This window comes from Ambystoma mexicanum, chromosome 6q, assembly GCF_040938575.1.
Source record: "Ambystoma mexicanum isolate Mex_15411 chromosome 6q, UKY_AmexF1_1, whole genome shotgun sequence".
NCBI lineage: Eukaryota > Metazoa > Chordata > Amphibia > Caudata > Ambystomatidae > Ambystoma > Ambystoma mexicanum.
The window spans coordinates 1,380,870,910-1,380,893,893 of record NC_090937.1 but is presented as its reverse complement, the minus strand read 5'-3'; the positions used below and the strand labels follow the sequence as shown (position 1 = coordinate 1,380,893,893).

The window sequence follows — 22,984 nt, the reverse complement described above, 5'->3', positions numbered from 1 at the left end:
TTTTTGATAAAATGTGATGTAAATTGTGAGCAATTTGTGAGCATTTTAAAGAATATTTATTCAGCAGCAATTGTTAAAACTAGTAGCTGCACACGGAAGCATACATGGCACCCTTCTGTGATCAACAATATGTAGGATTCTTTAAGTTTCAAAAATTGTAATTAGCATAATGATAGCATCACAGGAAATTATGTCATGCGAACTTTGACATTATGACATCACCAGAAAGGCCTCACCTGACATATGACCCTGAAAAGATCACAGGAAAGGACTGGCTGGTGTGGTCTATCACAGAACCTCTGCCCATCATGATCAACACAATTACCAAATGAGTGACATTTGAGCGCTGTGGCCAGCTTCTGCCTCCTTAAAGCAGCTATTCATCTTACACGGATCTATGTAATTATTGCGACGGCCAAAAATGCCAACTTGTTTTTTTAACCCTTTACACCACATATTGCTTCTACTGTTATTATATTCTTGTTGTTATAATGTACAGCGCTTTGGTGTAAAGCGCTATATAAATAAAATAAACATAACCTATTTATGCTGGGGGAGACCACCGCAACTCCCTCCCATATTAATATTATATTCTATACCCCCCCACATATATATGTTGTGTAAGGGGGGGTAAGAAAAAAAAAGTCGACATTTTCGGCCGTCACAATTGTCAGGTCGACATTTTGGTACGATTCCCTCTTATACCACACCAATAACAATGATCTGATTCTTCATTAACTTGGATTGTTAATTTTACCACTGGAGAGGGAGATGCGGGTGTCATTACTGTGACAAGGAAGAGTAGGAATAGGGTAATACAGATTACCAGTAAATAATCGGAGCATTACCTCCATGTACCTCTTCCTCCTCACAGTACTTACTTATTGAAGTATACCAAAGATACAAGATCAGACCGGCAACCGATACATATTTGGACCGAAAAGGAATGATTTCTCCTTGCACAGTGGGAGCAGTAGCATCCCATGGAGAATCGCAACCAACCTCCCCCCTCCACTCCCAAGGAAAAAAAGGGATTGTGGAGGCCATCCTTCACAGAGATCAACCGGGAAGGGGCCAGAAAGGCAAGTGCTCTAAATGGGCCCAGAATCAGGCCGCTCAACAAGACAAACCGAACCAAGGGACCCCCACAGAATCACAGAAGTCCCAGGAAAAGCAGGGAAGGCAGGAGCATTGTGGGACATGTTAAGTACTTTAAACCAAAAACTTTGAGTGGGTGGCGTTATACAAAAAATTGAAAAGGGTTCTACGGAAGCAAAGTGTACCACCTTCAATAAGTACTGTGACCAGAAAGAGGCACGTGGAGTTAATGATATTTTATATACAGACACTGCCTACATACACCAAGAAGCAGACATATGTGCAGAAATCTGCAGAGTAAAGTCTGTGTGTTCCATGAGGGCCACTGGACATGGCTGCCTCTTCAAGGGTTATTCATATGTATCTGTTCACGTAGCATTTTTGCCACACAGTTTAATACTTTTCAAATGTATTTCGTTGGCTTTTTATCCCCCCAGCATAGGTATTCTGACAAACCTATTTCACTTCACACTCAACTGCAGTGCCACTGGAGCTTTCTTTCAAATACAGCCAATCACACACTTGAGGGAAATATTTGTAAGTGGTCACACTTTAAACTTTTCTTCATAATGTATAATTGGAGTACACACCTGTGTAACTTGGCAGAGTTTCAGTTTTCATGATTACACAGAACTGACACAGCCAGGCAATGTTCAGTTTGACCCTTACCTCGACACATTGATTTGCGAAATCAATTTATATCATTTATTTAATCAAATGTATTCATTTACACAATGTAATCACCTGAATAACAAACAATCAGCTGGAAGACATGTAGCTATATGCATCTGTCAGCAGATTCTGGGAAGCATTTGTGCACCAGGGATGAACTGGAGTAAATCATCTCTGCATGGACACATTGAGAGAACAGAACTCAGGTGTCGCCTACGCCGATGCTCTAACACTTGCCTGGGCCTTGAAGCAGGTGTCTGTCCCTGTCTCACATGAGATCAGTTCTAGACTGCAAATACTGTCAGCATCAATCACATTTATGGCCCATTAACGAACCATGAATGGATGCTGCTCGCTGGGCTGATGGCTGTGCCTCAGTCAGGCAGCCATAAATCGGTAGGATCTGTACATGAAATCGGTAGGCGGTAGGACTGCATAAAAAGCAGCAGCCTACCGCTTAAATCTGTAGGGTTGGCAAGTATGCGGAAGTAACTCATCACATTGACGAAAAAACTGGCCCACACTAGCATTTTGCATTTTTGGTTCGGGAATTGATTTATTTCCCTATAGGCCAGTCCGAGCCTGATGCTCCGGCAAACCAAGGGGCACAAATAGAAGGTGGGGAGGTGACATTATGGAAGTTCAGAGTAGGTTTACATGTTTTGCTTCAAGTTAATATGCACCCTAAAAATGTAACTCATGTTCAACAATTTCAAAAATGTCCTAAAAAAACTTCCAAATGCTTTACAAGTGTTTTACTGTGTGGTTTTCATTTAACACAATTCATCATCACGTGTTGCTGTATCTTTAAAACAATTATTTTAAAAAGTTACATAACCAAATAAATGAACAGTTTTAAATCAAGGTCTAACCTACAGCACCATTAATTACACCCCAGCTAAACTTGCATTTTGCAACTCCAAAACTACAGTTCAACTGTCTTCCTTGATGTGCCCTCTGAGTGTTTGTAACAGTTCACCCCTAACAATCTTCTATCTAATCCTGGTCCATTATGTCAAGTTTAACAATGATAATCATATCACGTTTTAATTTAGTGCTTCATGGTGGATACTGGCGTCGCCAAAGTGCTGTAAAAGTGTTATCATTACTCAAATTAATGGTAGTGGGATATAATGTAAAGTGATCCTTTATAGTACCTCCTAAATTTGTGGTGGTCTTTAGAACAAAAGAGAGGGTTGGCTATAAGGTAACGCCAGGTACTAAACATGTGGCGTTGATGAGCGTGGGCCAGAAATACAAGGGTCCTCAATGCTGGTATGATTGTATGTGGTGTGTGGCATTGACAATTGTCTATGGGTTTTGTTAGAAGACAACACTGGGAAAGTCCCTGGCAGAGCACAATACGTGATAGAGCTAAAGATGTATATAGCCAATGGCAGGGGTCAGGCCCCATCTATCATCATGGGACAGGCACCCAGTCAGCCCTTCATCCGGCCTGGCAGCCAACTCTCAGGGTCCCACGGTCACCAGAGACAGCCCTTGAAGGTACTGTTAAGGGGTGACTGACTGCAGCAGTCACCCCCATTGTGGCATACAATGTATATAGTGATATATATATATATATATATATATATATATGGTGTATGTCAATGTATATTTATATGTATATATTTAAGAATCGTTGAGTAGAATGTTAAGTAGCAATAGATAGGTCTGTGTTAGAGGCCAGGAGAGCTCTTTTAAGTAGCAGTTGGAACAGATAGGGGAGATAGAGAGTGCCATGGGAGTAGCAGGGGAGAGAAAAATAAAGACAGGTAGCTGCATATTGCATGAATAGATCACTAGGTGGCCTAGCAGCCAGGCAGGTACAGATGAAGGAGGTGTGCAATGGAAGACAGTCACAGATTTAAAAGCATACCTACATTTTGGCTCCCCTCCTTTCACCCCCCAAACTCTCCACCCTCCGGCCTATGGCTCCGGATGAGGTCTCTAAAGTTGTCCACTCTATGAAGGTCTCCTGCAAACAGGTGGTCCCCTGCTCTTCTAGAACCATTAAGGACATCCCCTCTACTGCCCTGATTCTAGCTGACTTCTGTTGCCACTCCTTCACCACTGGCTCTATCCCTCTATCCCTCAAGCACTCCCTCGTGCACCCTCTCTTAAAAAAGCTGTCTGCTGATCCCTCCTGCCCAGCTAACTATCGCCGTACAAGGCATAAAATAAGCGGTGTCGCATAGCAGTTTGCTATGCAATTCTGTATGTTTGCAAATCAAATGTACACTTGTGTAGCAAAGTTAGCTATTTAAGTTGACATCTTCAATGAACGCACAGCTCGCCCTGCATTCCTCTTGCCCGTGGTGCTCTCTTCACCCTATTTTCTCTGTTTACTTCAAGTGCTAATGGAGAGAAAGTGCAGGAGTAATCATCTACTCCAAGTGCCAAAGGCATGTGTGGGAGTTCTAGGCAAGAATTGCTTTTTCTTTTTCAAATATTTGCAAACCAGAAGTAATGGGGATGAAACTTTTATTAAGCTTTCTATATACTGTCTGGCAAAGACCAGTATGTGTCAACTTTATATTAATATATAAATAGTCATGCAATTCCATTCCTAAAATGTAAGTTGTTACATAATGCATAATTACAGTATTGATACTGTAACATACTGCATCATCTCCATGCTTTATAGTAAAGTTTATGTTAGTATATCTAAATTTCATAGTGTCTACTGTATTTCATTTTGTTGGGAAAGATGCATCATGAAGTGAACACTTTTGAAAATGTACATGATCAAATGCTTTTGATGGCAAACCTAGTTCTGTAACCTGCATGTTGCATACATCTTGTAATTGGTGCTCAACCCATGAGCAAACCCATATTCCGCGAGATTCTGTATCATCACTCTGTTGCTTTATACCAGGTACCCTGAAAGTGAGATGACCACAAACTTCAATATTCTACTGTGTTTGCCCAGTTCTAAGGCTGCTAGACAATCCACTCTGTTTAGTCTCTTTTTGACCTCTTACATAATGAAAACACAAAGCGAACTAGATGCTTACGCAAAGTAGTGATCAATAGTGCCATCCAGTCTGCACGTCTACAATCTACTGCAATACTAAACACTGTTGGCCTGCAGAGTACGCTTTGTTTTATGATTGAATTATATATTAGCACCTGCAGGAGACAGCTGGCCAAACTGTTTTCAGAGCCTTTTTATCATATCTATTTATTTGTGTCCATTCATGCAGCTAATCTTTTACATTTTACAGACACTCATCTATGGCTCGCAAAATCTTTTTGTCCACTCGCACAGTCAAGTAGATTTTATAAAGGGTGAGAAGCATTTGCAAGAGATGTTTGAAACTTTTATTTAACATTTACTTTGCAGAAAAAATGTCAAATAAAAGTTTCACTGTGCATGGCTGGCCTCTGGGTGTGTGCCAAACATAAAGTGGGCTTGTAGGGACAAGCACTATTTTAAAGAAATTACATTTGAAATGTTTAGGCTGAATAGGTAAACTAAGTTACCCGACCTGTAGGTCTAGTTGAAGTTAAGAATTTGCAAGGTCTGACTCCTCTCCTTATTTCAGCAGTACGCAAAACTGCTGTATTGTTGCTCATTTCATGTCTTGGGTATAAATAACCTCTGGTGACGTTAATATTAGTACAACATTTCAAATCAAATGAGCTTGTTTGCTAATCAAAAATAATGTAATTAGCAAACTCTGCTAATCAATTTTTGAAAACTAATTTATGCCTTGCCGTATCTCCACTACCCCCTTCCTGGATAAACACCTGGAGGAGTTGGTCCTCCCCGCAACTGACCCTCCACACTGAACCTTTTGGTTGCCTCCATGACCATCAATCTGGATTTCGGGCATCCCGAGGCATGGAAACTGCTCTCCTGAACACCTGTGAAGAAATGCTTGCAAATCTTGACTAACTCTCATGCTCCTCGATCTCTTCTCTGCCTTTGACAAGGTCAACCATTCTATCGTCATAAAACGACTCCATGATACCCTCGGCATCACAGACCGGGAACTGGAATGGCTGAACTCCTTCCTCACTAACTGCCCTTTCCAGCTGCAACTGGGCCATTTCTCCACCACCACACTCTCTACCTGCGGTGTCCCCCAGGGCTCTATCCTATCGCCAAGGATCTTCAATATCTATCTCACCCTCTTTCGCACCCGATCTCTTCTCCTCATTTCTAGTGTTATGCTGATGACACACCGCTTTCCTTCGAACTCCACTTTAGTACCTCCTCTTCCTCCGCTCTCATCCCCGACTGTCTGACCGCCATCCAGGCATGGTGTGCGGCTAACTGTTAGGCAAGAATGTGTGCAGTACTCTTTGGGAGACTACAGCAACCTTGTCCTCCGGGCAATAGGTAAACCCAACCTTTGGTATAAGTCTGTACTACACAGGTTGGTAGTGTGGCTAAGCAGCCAGGCTTATCTCAAGAGAGGGGTCAATGTGAGCAGTAGGGCTTTTACACAGAGATTCACAATGACAAGTATTCAAATAGACTCTTCCACTCAAGGTTTCTTGATTAAACAATTATTAATTTATTTAACAGTCAGTAAAATAAGCCTTCTTCAGAAGGGAGCACAACATGCAACACTTCACAATATACTTCAAAACATACTCTTAGTTTCTCTAATCAGATGGTACCCATTGGGGATGGCACACAGACACTTCCTACACCCTCTGGTGACTTAAATAGCTAGAACACTGGGGACATTGATTTATCACTGGTACATTTAGAGCAATACAGAGTTTGGTGCAAAGGTTAGATTGGGGAATAAAACGAAGATTAACAATTAATTCATAAACTGGTAAGTACTTTTTGAACCCTCCAATGCAAAGTAAATTAACCATTTCCTGGGGGAAAGGTAAAGACACCAAGGTAGAGGTAAGAAGAGTCTCTCAGGGAGCCAGGACAGCCAATGTTAGTTGAGCAACGTCTAGGGGAGCTGACAATATTCTTTGCAGGTAAGTATGTCTTGCACAATGTTTTTAGAAAGGTTTGTAGAAATAAAATCACTTGAAGGGCCACAAGCTGGGAGGCTTGTGAGAGACAAAGCTGCAAGCAACTCTGCAAGCGCAACCAAGACAAGTCTCAACTGAGAACAAGTGAGGCTACACAACAAGAGGAAGGTCCTCTTAACTTTACAGTACCTTTGGTTAGAAGAAATGGTTGCAGCTGACTTCTGTTCCTGTGTAGCTCTGCAGATCAAGTTGTTCCTGGGCCTCAGTCATGGGGACAAGAGGGAGGACGTCTGGGGACTCCTGCACTACAACTTGAAGGTCAGCTGCAGCAATGGGCAAACTTCAATTCACCGGCAGTTTGCGGTTTCAGCTCCTCGTGTCTATAGCAAATAACACCACTGCGGTCTCACGGATACCACTCTGGACTTTCCTCGCATCCGAGGTTCAGCACTGCTTCCAGGGAGTCCGGGGGGATCTTCCTGAAACATGGGTCTGACTTAAAAGGGATGCACTCGGTTTGGTGTTCCTCTCCCTGGCAATTCGGTTCCTATAGCAGCAATGGAAGTACAGCCAGCTCTGAGAAGATGTCCAAACGAGTTCACTTTGGAGTTGATTGGTCCCACCAACCCAAGGGGAGAAGATGTCTGTGCAGGGCTTCTCTAGTCGAAACGAATTCGGAGCTTCAGCACAGCAGCAGGGCTTCACCGGGCAAACCAATGGTCCAGGAGTTGCAGCAGGCGTCTCTTCCAAGTTCTTCTTCGGATTCCTTCGTCCAGTGGTCAAATCTGCTTTCCAAACCAAAAAGCCTCGCCTTCTATGCAGGTTTCTCCAATTCATTCAAGCCCAGCTGTCAATCACACAGCGGGGTGGCTATCCTCCAAGGACAGCCAGCCGCCCAACCACCTTTGGGTGCATTACTGTAACGAAGGGGATTAAGCACAGGGAGTTTCGGGCACCTCTCTCACTTCCTGCCAATGCCAGACACACTGGAGCCAGAGGCCGGTTTCACCAGTGAATCCCGGCAAAGACAAAATGAACAAAGGGACCAAACCTGGTTTGGCGCGCACAGTATATCTCGAGAAGGACTTTCAAACAAGAAATGGCAAAAAAAGAAGACGGGGCCATTTTGAGAAAATGGGCACCCATGGGTGTCTTACTGCAGCTGCAATTGCAGCCCGCGGTAAAAACGCACAATGGTAGTAAAAAGTAAACCAATGCCACCAACCATTAACTGTAGAAATGGTAACATAAAAATATTACATGAGAAACTCGACAAAGGGGATATGAAGAAACCCCTCCAGCACCCTATCGTAGAGTGTGTGCTGGGTCTAGAATGTTGCAAAATGTAAGTAAAGGCAATTTCACTTCATTGCTCTTGGAAACAGTAGTTTCCCCAAGAGAAGGTATTTAAACCATTGGGAATTCTAAAAGACTTCCCTGTGTCACTGCACTGAAGGTGCTGTGTGACGCCATGAAAAGATGATGCTTAAGTTTGTCAGACTCCAAAGCCAAAAGAAAAGAGTCTAAATCGCAGAAGAAAATACATGAGAGAGTGGGAAAACGTCTCACTCTCTGCAGGTTAGAAATGAAAAGTCTCAAAGTCCAGCAAAATTAGCTAGGGCTCTCTAAGGTACAGGGGAATAATTCTCTCTAACACTAACAATCTCTGTCTTAATGCCAGCCAGACGGAGATCCTTCTTGTTGGGACACATGCACCCTGTTTTCATTCTACCCTCTGGCCACCCTCCCTGGGCCCTCTACCTTCTCCATCCTTTGAGGCCAAAATCCTTGGGTCCATCTTCGACTCCGCTCTCTCCCTCACCCATCACCTAGAATGCCCACTTCCAGCTTCACCTCCTTGGGCATTCTCGGTAACCTTCCCCCAGAAGCTCAATGAGCTATGGTTCTGTCCAGGCTGGACCACTGCAACAGCCTCTTCCTCAATCTCAACCTTTCCTCCCTACGCCCCCTTCAGCTAATCCAGAATAGGGCTGCAAGACCTATCTTTGGCCTCAAGCCCAGCAATGGTATCTCTCCAGCCCTAAAATCTGACCACTGGCTCCTGGTGGCCGCGAGGATCAAATTTAAGGCCGGCTGCATCATCCAAAAGGCTTTCTGGGGCCTGGGACCATGCTATCTCTAACTTTCCCGCCCTAAATACTCCCCTGCTAGAGCCCTTTCCGCCTCTAATTCAAACGCTCTGCTGGTCAAACACTTTTTCAAGCAGAGAGTGGGGGGGGCAGGTATCTCTCTTCGGCTGGTGCCTCCCTTTGGAACAGCCTTCCTGCCCCTCTCAGACTTGAACCGGACCTCCATAAATTCTGGAAACTTCTCAAAAATCTGCTATTCGCTACCTCTTTCCCTTCTTCCCTTCCTTGCTAATCCCCCCACTGCCGCTGAGAATGTGGCCTAGTCCTCATGAATTGCTCAGGATTGCAGGCCCTCTACCCAGTTGATACCAGCACCCTCCACCCCCACCGCACTGCCCCCTGGAGGCTCCCTGTCTGGTGGATGTGCATCGCTCACTGGGGTTCATCCGCCCTAGCACTTAGCCTGAGGCCTCCTCTCTGGCTCACCTTGGCAATTTCCACCCCAAGGCCCACCAGCACTTGTCCGTTCCTTCCCCTTTACCCCCACCCATCCCTATATCCTGCTCTTCCCTTCACTGCACTTGCACGTCTGAATGCCACAAGGCCTAGTAGGACCACGATTGTATATTTAATGTTCTTGCCCATGTTATTTACTCCCCTTGTTGCCTCCCCATTTTGCCTTGTGGCTCTTGGAAACACTATTCTTTTGGATTGGTGCCTAACAAATGCTCGATAAATACAAATATATAGACATAAAGAAGAAAAAAGAAGTAGAGGGGAGGTACCCTAGCGTGAGGTAGCGGGATAGTGTGGCGGCCTGCCTGAGTCCGCCCAGCAAGATGGGACCACCCACAGAGAACATCCTCTGGCCTCACACTCCATGTGGGTGGTGCCTGAGTGTACCTAAGGCACCTGTTGTATCAGACTCACCCTAAGGGTCTCTGAGATCCATCCAAGGAAGGGCGAGCTGATGTAGCAGGTCCCCATGTGGTTGGTGCTCACACCAGGGTAATCCCAGGGAATTGGAAAGGGAAGAGTATTTAAAAGTATAAGTGTTAATTATAAATAAAGAGGGTTCGTGGTGAGAGGTGCACGCTCCTTGCACGGACCAGCTCAGGGAAACAGGGGCTACATGTAGCAGGCTGTGCGATGAACGCTGAGCTTCTTCCCAAGGTTCCAATGGTTGGAATGATGCAAGCAGCCATAAATAGGCTTGCTTTGTGTGTTATGAGAGGGGTCAGAAATGTGGGGTGGACAGCTTTGTGAGTGATTTTCAAAGTTAACCAACCTATTTAATTTAATAAAATGGCTAACGCCTCACTGTCGCTACCGTAACGAGGATGCCCTGCCTAAAATAAACTAAAGAAAACACTCAGTTAAAGGATATCTGGCAATCAGACGTGTACATTCAAACAACACAATAAGGTAACATATGGCAATATCATTCAACAGAAAACATTATGCATCATGAGTTTAAAATATAAATAATGCTTCCAGTTTTCTGTTTTTACTTATAAATACAGACACAAATCAATTTGCTTTCTGTTTGTATTTGTTTGTAAAAATGGAAAAAACAGAAAAACTGGTCTTTCTGTCTGGTTCTCTTTGATGTCACTTATTCATCGCAGGCCTGTCACATTGCAGATTGGCAGCATGGCGAGTGTCCAAGTTGTTTAAAAATAGCATTACATTTCTTCAAATTGCTGACAGCGTATATCTTAAAACAGCAGCCGTCACTGGAGTAACTGTTTGTTGTTATGGAAAAAATTGAGCTAGCATTTCTTTCCTATATGGCTACATGTGTGCTTTAATAAATGCATTTTTTATTAAAATAAATGCAAAAAATACTGTTTGTAAATTATCTTTTTATATGACAAAAAATAAATGTGGATAAATACAGACGGAAATGGCAGAAAAATAAATACCCTAGAACCTGAAGCCTTGAATATAACCAATTTTCCCTTCTGGGTGCACTTTTCCTTCCCCAGATTTGAGCTATGGTTTGCTCAACAGTTCCAAAAAGTAAGGTAGAAAATCCTAGTGCTTGTTCACCAAGTTCCCACACAGTTCTTGGTAAATTCAATTCAACAATAAAGTTCCACCACTTCAAAAATACTTAAAAGAAAGAAACAATCATCATGTAGGTCTTTTCCAGTAAACCACAATATTTGTTGTCTTTGTCAGGATGACTTGTCAAATTAGAACTTCTAAAGAACAACCACTCTTCAAAGGTGACTGTATACAGTTCTCTTCTTTTTATTACAATTAATATTGGTTGCCACAATTCCACACTTCATCAACTGTTGCACTGTATCTCTGGGTGCTTGTCTGCTCCCTTGCCAAGCTTACAACTACCACAATGTCTTGTTTAATTCTCATACCAGGTGTGTCACCACAGCATTGATGACCTTCGGGTCTACTCGCCTGCCTGACTAACAATAGAGGAAATATACAACAGTGGTCCCTTCCAACCTGGGACAATAACAGCTTTGCAGTGTTTGGCAACATATATTGTTCAACTTCTTTTTAGGGAAAACGGCATTCATCTGAGCCCTTATGGAGTTGTTCGCAACTCTGCTCCTCTCCCTCTGGATCACTTTCTCCAGAAGGGCAGCCTGGTTTCCACTTCCCTTCTCCTCTGCACCAAAACACCAACAGTTCCAAACCTCAAGTTTTCTCTGGTTTCTGTTTAGGCTTTGGCATTGTAGGTTTGTATCAACTACGCATGTTTGTATCCCAGACTCTGGGTAGTGCTCTGTACAACCCTGGGGTTCCGAACACATTTCCCTCTGGTCTTTGGCAATGTATGATGAAAGGGTATTGGCATGTTTTCACCCCCTTTTGGCTTGGGTATTGTTTGTGCAGCTTAGCTTTCAACTGGACCTCCCCACCGGGTTGTATGGATCTCTCACAACCTGCAAACTCAGTTCTAGAGTCTTTTAGCTTTACAGAATGCCACGTTTGCTGTTTTCAGTATTCGTTATAGTCATCTGCACAGTTCTCGCTCATGTACGATACAACCAGCGTACGTCGGACTGCCCCAAAGTCATTCATACACCGCAGACTCACCGGGCAGGTCGCTTTCGTGTGCCACCATTCGGTGCTCGCAGAACCGCTGTATGCATGGTGTAAAGGAGGCATGGTATCAAACAGTAAGACAGACACAAGTGATCACAGTGCAAGGGTATTTGTTGAACTTTCAAATCAGTTGGTAAAATGCCTATCTAATTCTAAATCTGAAGACGGGAGCAAGCCACAACCATCAAATAATAAGGCAGTCCAAGTCAAGTCTGTCAAAATAAAAGGGCTTATACTAATAAACCTATTGCCAATCCTTACTTCTAAATACAAAAATGGTGTGGGAATATAGTGTATGATAAAAGGAAAAGGGATCAAGAAATAATATGTCAGGATTGTTGAGCAGTTGGCTTCCCTTCCCCACGTTTTCAGCACAGGATAAGGTAGCCCGTTCAACCTTTGTGCCTACTCTGGTGGTTTGGGACAGTTCAATGGTTCAGCTGGTCTCACACCACTCTGGCAAAGTCTTAGAAACAAAAAGGATTCTGAACAGAATGTCTCTTGTCAAAACACAGGCTTCCTCCGACTTGAAACAAAATTAATGTTACTTGTCAAAACACATTCTTTTGTCAGAATACAGTCTTCCTGTGCCTTGAAACACAAGTTCACTTTACTTGTCAAAACGTACAGACTTCCCTTACTTTTCACTTTGTGCTTTACCTCCTCCAGGCTTTTATCTTTGAAGGCTTTTGAAACGGCATGGGGGTTTACTTAGACCACACCTGACCACTTCGACTTTCACAGTACTTCCTTCTTTCCCAGTATCTGCTGGTACTTGTAGTTCCTTTTTGTCTCTCGTGCAGTTCAATGTTTCGATATTTTACAATTCTCAATCCCAGTTCAGCAGACATTTCCGCAAGGCCTCAATGAAGGACAAATCAGGTTTCTCAGGTTTCTCCTGGTTCCTCATTGGTGCGTGGAAAACAGGATCATTCTCCTTGTCTTCCCTGGAGATTCTCTTTCTCTCTTACAGCCTCTGGAGCTCTCGATTCCCTCAGTTTACACTGCTGCGGCTCCACAAGAGCCGCTCCTTCTCGCCCCCCAGTCTCTCTCTGTCCCACAGCTTTGCTCTGTCTCACAGCTTCGCTCTTTCATAACACAAGTCCCAAAATGCACTTTTTGAGGTTTTGTTCCCACTTTGCCAGCTACAGGCAATTTTGGGATTTACACAAAGTTCTTGACACAACAGGTTATCCCGCCTTAGCTTCCCTCGAGTCACAGAGCCTATATCTTTTATCCTCAGTGACGAGGTCTTAATGGGTCTTCAATGGGGATTTATTCGAGGGCAGGGTCTCAACACCTGCCCCTCACTACCTGGGCTTCTGGAACTCACCCAGGGAGCAATCACTGGTTTAAACACTACCAAAAAAGTGTAGCTGGTGTTTTGGCTGCCTGCGGGCACGGCTACCCTGACACACTGTAGCCCCCTCTATGCTCACAGGCTCAGTGTCTTGGCAGACCAGCCCCCTTCTGGCTTCCCAAGGTTCCCAAGGTTCTCCCAGCTGCTGACTTCTGCTGCTGGTCTTCACAGCCCCTTCAGCATCCTCAGCTCGCTCAGAGTGTGCCTGGGTGTCTCACCTTTTATACACTTAGAAAGAGTTGATTGGAGTCAGATGTGAGTAGTTGCCCCTCCTTGCCTGACTGTGCTGACCTCATTATTGGGACAACATGGAGACTGCCCCTAGGAATCCATTGCCCATTGATTCCCATGGGTAATCCTCATGACTCCCATCGGCCTATTCCTCATCCCAGTAGTTGGACCTCTAAAGTTAAGGTAGGGATTATGGGAGTTGTAGGTTTTTCCGAGGGATCATCGGAAAACCATGTAGGTTTTTTTCAGGGTGAAAGGGTAAATGCATTGTGGTGGGTAAATGGATTTTCTATTGGGTTCTTGTGGTTTTATAGATGGTTTTAATTTCCATTGTCGTTTTCTCCTTTTTCATACAGAAAGGTATTGTAGTATGATGGGACACTGCTGACAATATCCCATGACAACTGAGGGGATGACGGATAGTGGTGTATTGGAATGGGAGTAGTACCATGTCTCGCCCGAGGGCGTGCCTCCCATAAACCTCTGCCCAGGCGATCTTCCCTCGCTCGTCCGCCCCCCCAGGGTTGGGATCCAAGAGCGGTGGCCCTCCCCTGGCCACCTGAACAAAGGATCCCCAGTAATAGCCTGGGAGAAACACCTCAGGTTTCTCACAGTGGCTTCTCCTGGTCAGGCAAGTACACTCCCTTGGATAACCTTTGCGTTTGCATTGCTGAATTCGAGCCGTCATGGCTCCTGAGAGTTCCACCTGGCCTTTTAAGCCTCCCTCAGGTGTGGGTCATTGTTAACAATTAGCTGACCACTCTTGCAACATTGTTCCTCTAACTCCCTCTTCCTCGTCCCAGTACTGGGGGAATGATGGGACCTTGTGAAGAATCTGAGATAATTCTCCCCAGAAACCTGGTCTGGGACCATCCTCATGTAGCCAGGGAAAGGCAGATGCTTCCTGATCCTGACAATGGGGGTGGTGTACTGCAGGAGGATCACAGGGTGGGGACAGACCAGAAAGACTGGAACAAGACCCTCTTTAACTTTCCCTGTAATCCCACAATTTATTTGTCTTTTTTTTTCAACAATAAATTTTATTAAGCATTTCAACAAAGGCATACATGTACACTGACATCAACATGGCATTTGGTTAAGCAATTAGTTATTAAGCTGGGTCCTCAACCCGCGTCACAGTCCACTACAGGATAGGCAACGTTAGGGAGTCAGGGGGATTGCTCCACTTCGCCGTGTCTCTGAACATTGTTTTTGGTTACCTCTACATCTCACCTCCTCCATCTGTGTTATAAAATCCCACACTCTTGATGGCTGCTTGCCAAATAGCAGAAGTTGAAAAACCTAACTTTTCTAAAAGAATAAGTCCCAGAATCCTAGAAGGACTGAAATGAGGAAGAGGGTTGAAGAGGCATGCAGATATAGTAGTCGGCCAATTAAGCCTAGTAGCCATTGTAGAAGTCGGGTAATTGGGGCTAATAGAGGATACGTGAAACTTATTGCTGATCCTGGGACACATTAAGCGCCCCTTCAGGTGCAGACAGAAGGAAGGTGTGGAAGGAGTTGGGCTTTAGCAGTAGAAGCAGAGAGAAAACACAGGGCTGGGAATCCACACAGAAGTGGCAGAACAAGGACACCAGAACGTGGAAACGGCAGATTTCACCTGCAAGTTCTGAGAGAGTCCTATTCCCTCCAAAGTCTGAAGTGCAGAGGCTGCTGTAAGGAACTCATGGTGACAACAATAAAGACAGACACAAGTGATCACAGTTCAAGGGTGTTTATCAAACTGTATAAATGGGTGCGAAAGACGCCTAATCTAGACCTAATTCTAAGATGGGAGCAAGCTACGACCATCAAATAATAAGGCAGTCCTAGTGATATCTTGTCAAATAAAATGGGCCTATAGTAAAAAAAAGAACTATTGCCAATCCTTACCCTAATAACAAAATAGTGTGGGATAATGTTCATCAAAGTGTGCTCTCGTGCTCCGCCTTTTATCCCCCTGGGGAAGGGAAAGGGCCATCAGGTGTGTGTACTTATTGTCAACTGCCTGACTCTGCGTGACCCTTGTGTTGGCACACGTCAGGTAAACGGCTCTGGTGTTAGTCTGTTGTCTTTCACGGTGCAAGAAAGTGTTTGTGCCGCAAAGGGGGGGCAGAGGGGTTCTAATCTCTCGCAAACCTGGAACTTTACTGCTCTTAAGCATGTAAGGGAGGCATCTGTAATATAAACTCTTTAGCGAAGTCTACTACCTTCAGGATTGAGTTCTGGCACAGAGTTTGTTTTAGGGTCTTATAACATATATCATCCTGGTCATTGCAATGAGGTTTCTGGGGTCAGCATTTTTGAGTTTACATGTCAGCCTTGCTGTTTTGTCCGAAAGTTTAGGGCTAAACCTACAGTAATATCCTACTAACCCGAGAAAGGCTCCAAGATCTCTTTTGGTCTTGGGTGTTGGTGTATCTATGAAGGCTTTTACCTTCTCATGTTGAGGCTGTACATTACTATTCCCTACAAAGAAGCCAAGGTATTTTACGGCTGACGGGGCTAGTCAGCATTTATCTGGGTTAGCAGATAGGCCGGCCTCTCTGAGGACTTTCATGATGGTATAAAGATGGAAGAGGTAGTCCTCCCAGGTCTTACTATAAATGACGATATCGTCAATATAAGCCCCACAGAAATCGGAATAGGGTTGTAGGATTTTATCCATGAGGCACTGAAAAGTGGCTGGCGCGCTGTGTAAGCCAAAAGGGAGGACTTTGAATTGAAAACAGCCCTAGGGGCGTTGAAAATGCTGTCTTTTCCTTATCTGGCCCATGAACTGGAACTTGCCAGTACCCTTTGGTTAAATCTAGGGTGGATAAAAAGGTGGCTGCTCCGAGTTTACCAATTAGGTCACCGATGCCTGGCATGGAATAGGCATCGACGTCAGACATTGAATTAACTTGATGGAAATCTATACAGAATCTCCAGGAATGGCCAGGTTTAGTGACCAACAAGATAGGAGAGAACCATGGACATGATGAAGGCTCAATAATATTGGCTCTCAACATTTTATTGACTTCCTCAATCACTATCTGTTTACGTGCTTCGCGGAGTCTATACAGATTTAAATGAACCACTTTACCTGTAGGTGTTCGAATATAGGAGTGTGTGCCTTTTACTCTCCCTGGCCTTTCTGAGAATACATCGGGAAATGAGGTAACTACATCTTTTAGATCTTCTTGGTGTTATATAGATAGTTCTGGAGGAATTAATTCAAAGTGGTCTATCTCTTCTGGAACCAGACAGGCTAATACTTTGGCATAGGTGGCTGACGGGTTCTCTTTCCACTCTTTCAAGAGAATTACGGGATACAATGGACCTTCTGTTACTGGTTGGGCTACTTTATAAGTACTGGTTCCCTTTTCATTCTAATATCTCATAGGGCACATGCCACTTAGAGACAAGTTTGTTTTCTGAAGTGGGTAGAAGGACCAGTACTTTCTGTCCTATAGAGAATGATCTTAAGCTCACCATTTTTGTCATAAGTGGATTTATGTTGGCTCTGGGCTTTTTCCATATGAGTACAGACTAGATCTCAAACCAATTTCATATGTTCCCGCATTCTGGTGGTGGTTTGCGAGATGGGAATGAGAGGCTCTTCTCCTTCTTCCCAGGTTTCCCAGAGCATGTCTAGGACATCTCTAGGCTCTCTAACATAGAACAGTTAAAAAGGAGAGAAACCTGTGAAGGCCTGAGAGGATTTCCTTACTGTAAATAGTGCCCAAGGGATCATTCAGTCCCAGTCTTTTTCATCCTAATCTACCAATTTTCATAGAATTAACTTCAGAGTTGTATTGAATATTTCTACCAGGCCATTGGTTTAGGGATGGTACACAGAAGTTCGCAAGGTGGTAATATGGAGTACCGTTTTGACTTCTGCCATAAGCTTACTCATGAAATTCTAACCCTGGTCGGTTAGTATTTCCTTGGGAAAGCCGACCCTGGAAAAATATGGTAGGAGGTGTTTAAGGATTTGCTGTGTGGTATTATTTCGCATTGGGAATGCTTTGGGATATTGGGTGTAGTAGTCCAGGATCACAAGGACAAATTATTTGCCTAATCTGGATGTTTCTAGAGGTCCAATTATGTCCATTCCGATCCTTGAAAAAGGGACTTCTATGATCGGCAACTGTCACGGTTCCTGCCCCTCATGTCCCCAGCCCTCCAAGATGTCAGGCTGGAGCCAGGCCACGATCACCTACATGGCCCTCAAGGGCCTCTCCATCCCTCCAAAGACCCACTTGGAGTCAGACTTGGTGCTTGTGGCACCAGACTCACTCACTCTCATAGGATAAAATTGGGGATTGGACTTGTAGTGCATTGATGGGGACAAGATGGATGCCCCCACATATTTCGGTTCCCAGAACTGCATGTGCAGTCTAGTCTTTTGGGTGTGGTTCAGCCCAGAGACACCTGGGATACCCAGAGACTATTTAAGCCATGCCCAGGCTGTGTTTTCAGCACCTGCAGCGTGACACTCACCGTTTTCGGATCGGTCTCCAGTAGGCCTGCATCTTTCTTCTGCGCTTAGCTCCTGCAAGAACAAGAACACCGTTAGGAACAGCCTTACCTTGCGGCGCTTCTGTGCATCATTCATCGCTTCTTCTGTTCTGCGGGAATCTTCGGCAGTGTCATTCTCATCCCGGCACGCCGCTTCCTAAGGAAAAGGGAAAAGAACAGAAAAAGGCATTTGTATGCATTCAGCAAATCTTCGCTTATTTTCAAAGACTGTACGAGCTTCAAACGCTTACCTAAATCCCAGCCGCTCTGAGGGAACTCTGTCTCCGGAACTTCTCATCTGTCTGCAAGAGGGAAAAGACACTCCAGGTTAGCGTGGAAACATCTAAAGGCGCTGCATACCGCGCTTACTGACCGCATTTCTTCATAACCGGCATCCACGTTGAAAACGTTGTGGCACCTAAAAGACATAGAAAAAGAACTCGGTTTAATACAAATACGAAAGTGTCTACTCATCTCAGCAGCACGTCGCCATCCCCGGACGCTGGTCATCATCTAAGGAAGGAAAGGAACGAAGTTGGAGAACTGTTCAAAAGACTCATTATACTTACCTGTCAGACTCTTGCCAGTGAAGTAACTAGGCAGCAACGAGCCCGCATCAATCAACACGCCCCTGTGCTGAAAGCAGGACGGATAGCACACTTTCCAAGAAAACAAGGTGAGCTGTGGATCAAAGGGAAGGGTTGGACCCCGGGGAAGAAGGGGTTCAAGCACACAGAGACAATAGGGAGTTAAACTCTACCAATCCTGTGTTTCAGGCCCAGTCTCCAGTCGAGTAGACTCCAGGGAAGTGTTCGAGGTTGTAAGAAGTCAGAACAGGCTGAGTAACGTCCCCGTGGATACCAGGTGAGCGTTACAGCAACGGGATCAGAGGGGCAGGTAATGGGATGTGCGTGCTGGTATTTTGACATATTTTGCACGTTTGGATAAAGGTCTTTATATCGGCGTGAATACCTGGGAATTAATAATTTCCACTAACATGTGCCTATGTTTTAAATTGTCCTAAATGCCCCCCCGGTCAGATGGGAATGCGCAATCTCCAGTACAACCTTTCGATGGCTCTTGGGTATTACCAACTGCGTCTTTACTAAGCCTTCTGTAGATGTCTCTCTTCTATAAAGTAACACTAGTTTTAGACAGAAAAAGGGGCTTCCTTTCTCTATGCCTTCTCCTTACGGAATAGCTTGTAGAAAAGCTTCATTGAGAGCTGGAACATTTCACTGAGCGAAGGCTTGGTCGGGATAGATGGTAGGCTCTTCTCCCTTTCTTTCGTTGGTTTTACAAGGTTTATCAGCTTCCCCAAAGCCTAAGGTACCTCTCTCTGTTTTGTCTGGTTCACTTTCTTTAAACTGAGGAAATAAAGCCTTTTCCAAAATTCTTTGAGCAATTTGGTCTCTACTACGTACATCAAAGGGGGTCTCACGATGATTCTGTAAGAGAACCTTTACATCTCCCCGGAAGTCAAGGCCTGCTAAGACGGCTATACCGAACTTCCAGCCTAGGCCAGATTTTGGGGCCAATTCTATGAAACACCCTGGAGGGGGTATTAAAACCAGGTTTGTAGGAATCATTCCTCTTTTCCCCTACTGCTACAGATATCAAAACATATCGATTCATTGGTGGCAACAGAAGGGTTAGAGGCTCTCTGACTATGATTTTGAAATTCTATGGTTCCTCAATTAGTTTCAATTGAGTCACATCCCATTTCTGACCCCATATGTAAGGAACTCATGGTGGCAACAGTAAAGACAGACACAAGTGATCACAGTTCAAGGGTGTTTATTAAATTGTATAAATGGGTGAGAAAAACTCCTAATCACAACCTAAATCTAAGATGGGAGCATGCTACGACCGTCAAGCAATAAAAGGCAGTCCTAGTGTCGTCTTATCAAATAAAAAGGGCTTATAGTAAAAAACAAACTATTGCCAATCCTTACCCTAATAACAAATTAGCGTGGGATAATGTTCATCGGAAAAGAAAAAAGCGTTCACAAAATGAAGTCAGGATGGTAATACTGGGGTCTTCCTTCCCCATGTTTTTAGCACAGGACAAGGCAGGACTCTCGAGCACAGCACGCTCCTGTGCTTCTCCAGCACGAGCTTACAGTTCGTTTCCAAAATATCACGGCCTAATGTGGCCAGGTCTCTGTTACACCCAGTCTCTTGCCTCAGAGGACCTGATGTAATTTTAACAACAAACAAACAGTTCCTTTCCAGTAATCTTCTTGTCGGGTGATTTCCTTTCAGCTGTGTATCCCCCTCAACCGGGATCCGATCCTTTTTGTAGCCTTGGCTTCCCTCAGTCGGGTTCACATTTGACAGTTTCACACCGTTCACTTATTCATGATGCCTTGCAGGATTCACTTGCCTTAGCTTTCTAGCCCCCAGTCAGGATTTCCACATTTATCGTTCATACACATGTTTTCCCTCAGCCGGGCGCACCTGCCTGTTTCACACTGTCACAACTTTGGTAATGGGTTAAGGACTTTCGATTGTACAAGGGATTTTGGCACGACCCTTGTACGACCACCTTAACTCTGTATGTCAGCCTTCCCTAAGGCCTCTTGTGACTATATTATCCACAAGAAAAGGGTACCCACCAGAGTCTTTCGAATGGGTGCCCACGTGGCCCCAGAGCACTCTGTAGCTGGTCTTTCCCTTGATTTTAAAAGACTAATCAGCTGTGCTGACCACCGTATCATTTCTTGTTTCTTAAGTCCAGGAAGGTAGCAAGTATGTCTCCCCGCCTCGGTCATCAGTGCGGGAGGGTCCTCTGCACTGTTGACATCTGTTACACCACATGTTAGCTGTAGTTTCCGGTCTTATGATTCCTTTCACAGAGGCTTTGTGGACTCGGGTCGAAAAGGGCAAGGACACTTCCCTCCTTGTTGTCCTTTCCGGTCTCTCTGCCTTTCTTCTCCATTTGAACTGCTGCCCTAGAATAGCTTTTCCTTGTGCGTTTGTCTTTGCTCAAAGTGTGGGGAAAGGGCCGTCAGGTGTGTGTAGTTATTGTCAATTGCCTGGCTCTGCCTGACCCTTGTGTTGGAACACGTCAGGTAAAGGGCTCTGGTGTTAGTCCGTTGTCTTTCACGGTGTAAGAAAGTGTTTGTGTCAGAACGTGGGAGGGGAGTAGAGATTCTAAGTATCCTACGGGGTAGTATGGGGAAAAAAGGTGTTGGAAGGGGGTACCGCGTCTCACCCATCAGTGTCCTACTTCCACCCCCCCGAATACCCCTCATCCAGGTGATCCTCCCTCACTGGTCCACCCCCTGGAACTGGATCCAATAGCGATGGCCGTGTCCTGGCCACTTGGATGACAGATCTCTGGGGACTAGCGGGTGAGACACCTTCAGGTTTCTCACACTGCCCAGCTGAAGACGTACAGGAGAAACAGTGTTCCCCATGTGAGCCTGATTGCAGTGAATGTCGAGCTGTGGACGCGCAGGAGACTAAGGCAAGAAGCAAGTGGCAAGCCGATGGTCTCAGGAGGAAACAAAACTTTCAAATCGAGTGGCCGGACCATAGACATCTGTTCAGGAGAAGGGTGTGGGATCCCAGAGAGCCAGAAGCAGTAGAAGTTGTAGTGGAAGTTGGGAAAGCAGTGCAACACGCAAATCAAGTGTCTCAGAAGCCACTGAGTGAAGCAAAGCTTTCTAACACATTGCGCGAGCCTTGCCGGTAACTATTGAGTTCCTACTTGACTCGCGTATAACTTCATGCGAACAGAAGTTGTTTGTTTCATTCAAAGTATTGTTAACAATGGAAATGTAGCAATCGCTTATAATGTGAAAGACCTATTGCTCGCGTGAGAAGCTAACGTTACTGAAATCCATTGTTCAGTATTGAAAGACTGTTGCTGTCTTAACGGAATGGGTGTGTGTCCCTAATTAAGGAGCGGCAATGATGGCAAAACCATTTCCGAATACCTAACAATTTGTAAAGACTGAACACTACATTAAAGAGAGCTTGTGTGTACCTAATTGTGTTTCCCCAGAGATGCCTGAACTCTATCCTTTGTTTTTATACTGGAATAACATTTTCTATTCATCTTCAAACCTTGAAATGTACTTTAACCGAGTGCCAAGGACGAGCTATCTCGTTCTTGACATTACCTTTACAAATCTGCTTTGCCGGAAGAGTTGGGGTTATCAGTGGTTTAGCCTTTTCCCTTTGGACCCAGGTAGGTGCATCCACACATGTGAGGTAGCATTGTCGTGGGGACACCTGTGGGAATGCAGGAAGGTAGGATAGTTGTTGTGTGTGCTTGGTTTTCATAACGTTTTCATACATTTGCTGCTGCACTTTGTGACACAACCCTTTCATTTCCCAAATGTGACCTACATTTAGTCACTGCTTTAGGCATTATACGCTTTTGTAACCTGCACAAGTCACCTACGCTTCAAAAGGTTTGCCTGTGCTCTTTCCAAAAATGTATGTTTGCCCTTCCTCGCCACATTTTTTTTCTTTATTTCCACATGCTAAGTACGTCTGTTTATGATGTAAGCATACAAATCCTGTGCACCATAGCTCAGTTTTTGGCTTGTGGTAATGCTTGTTTTTTGAAGCATTATGAAAAATGTGTGATTTCCTAACTGGAAGAGTCGGAGGAATGTAGCGGAGCATTGTTTTTCTCAAAATTCACAGAAGCCATTGCCTTACCGGGTCTGACTTGCACAAATCGCCCCTTCTGAAATTGGAATTTTGTCTACTTTTCAGAAATGTATGCATTTCTGTCTTCCCATTCAGCTTTCCTACCCTCCTCTTCCATTCCGTCCACGCATGTCCTATTGGGAAAAAAAGGCCAAAATCGCCTACTTCTCACAAAACGGCTGGTAACCATATCAAAATATGTTTTTTTGGTTTCCACTCAACCTGTTCTTGAAAGCCTGGAAAATGGTGAATTCAGCACAGCAAACCGTTTGTTCCTATCTCTTACAAGGAAAAGACCACAAGCTTCTTTGTACATCATTTTATTGCCATTTTC

General features: G+C 44.5%; 1 protein-coding gene across 1 annotated transcript in view; it reads left to right on the top strand.

Annotated features, from left to right (window-relative positions):
* The window catches only part of ACOX3 (acyl-CoA oxidase 3, pristanoyl), a 1,085,216-nt gene that overhangs the window by 264 nt on the left and 1,061,968 nt on the right, over window positions 1–22,984 (top strand). The gene's annotated exons all lie outside the window — the stretch shown is intronic.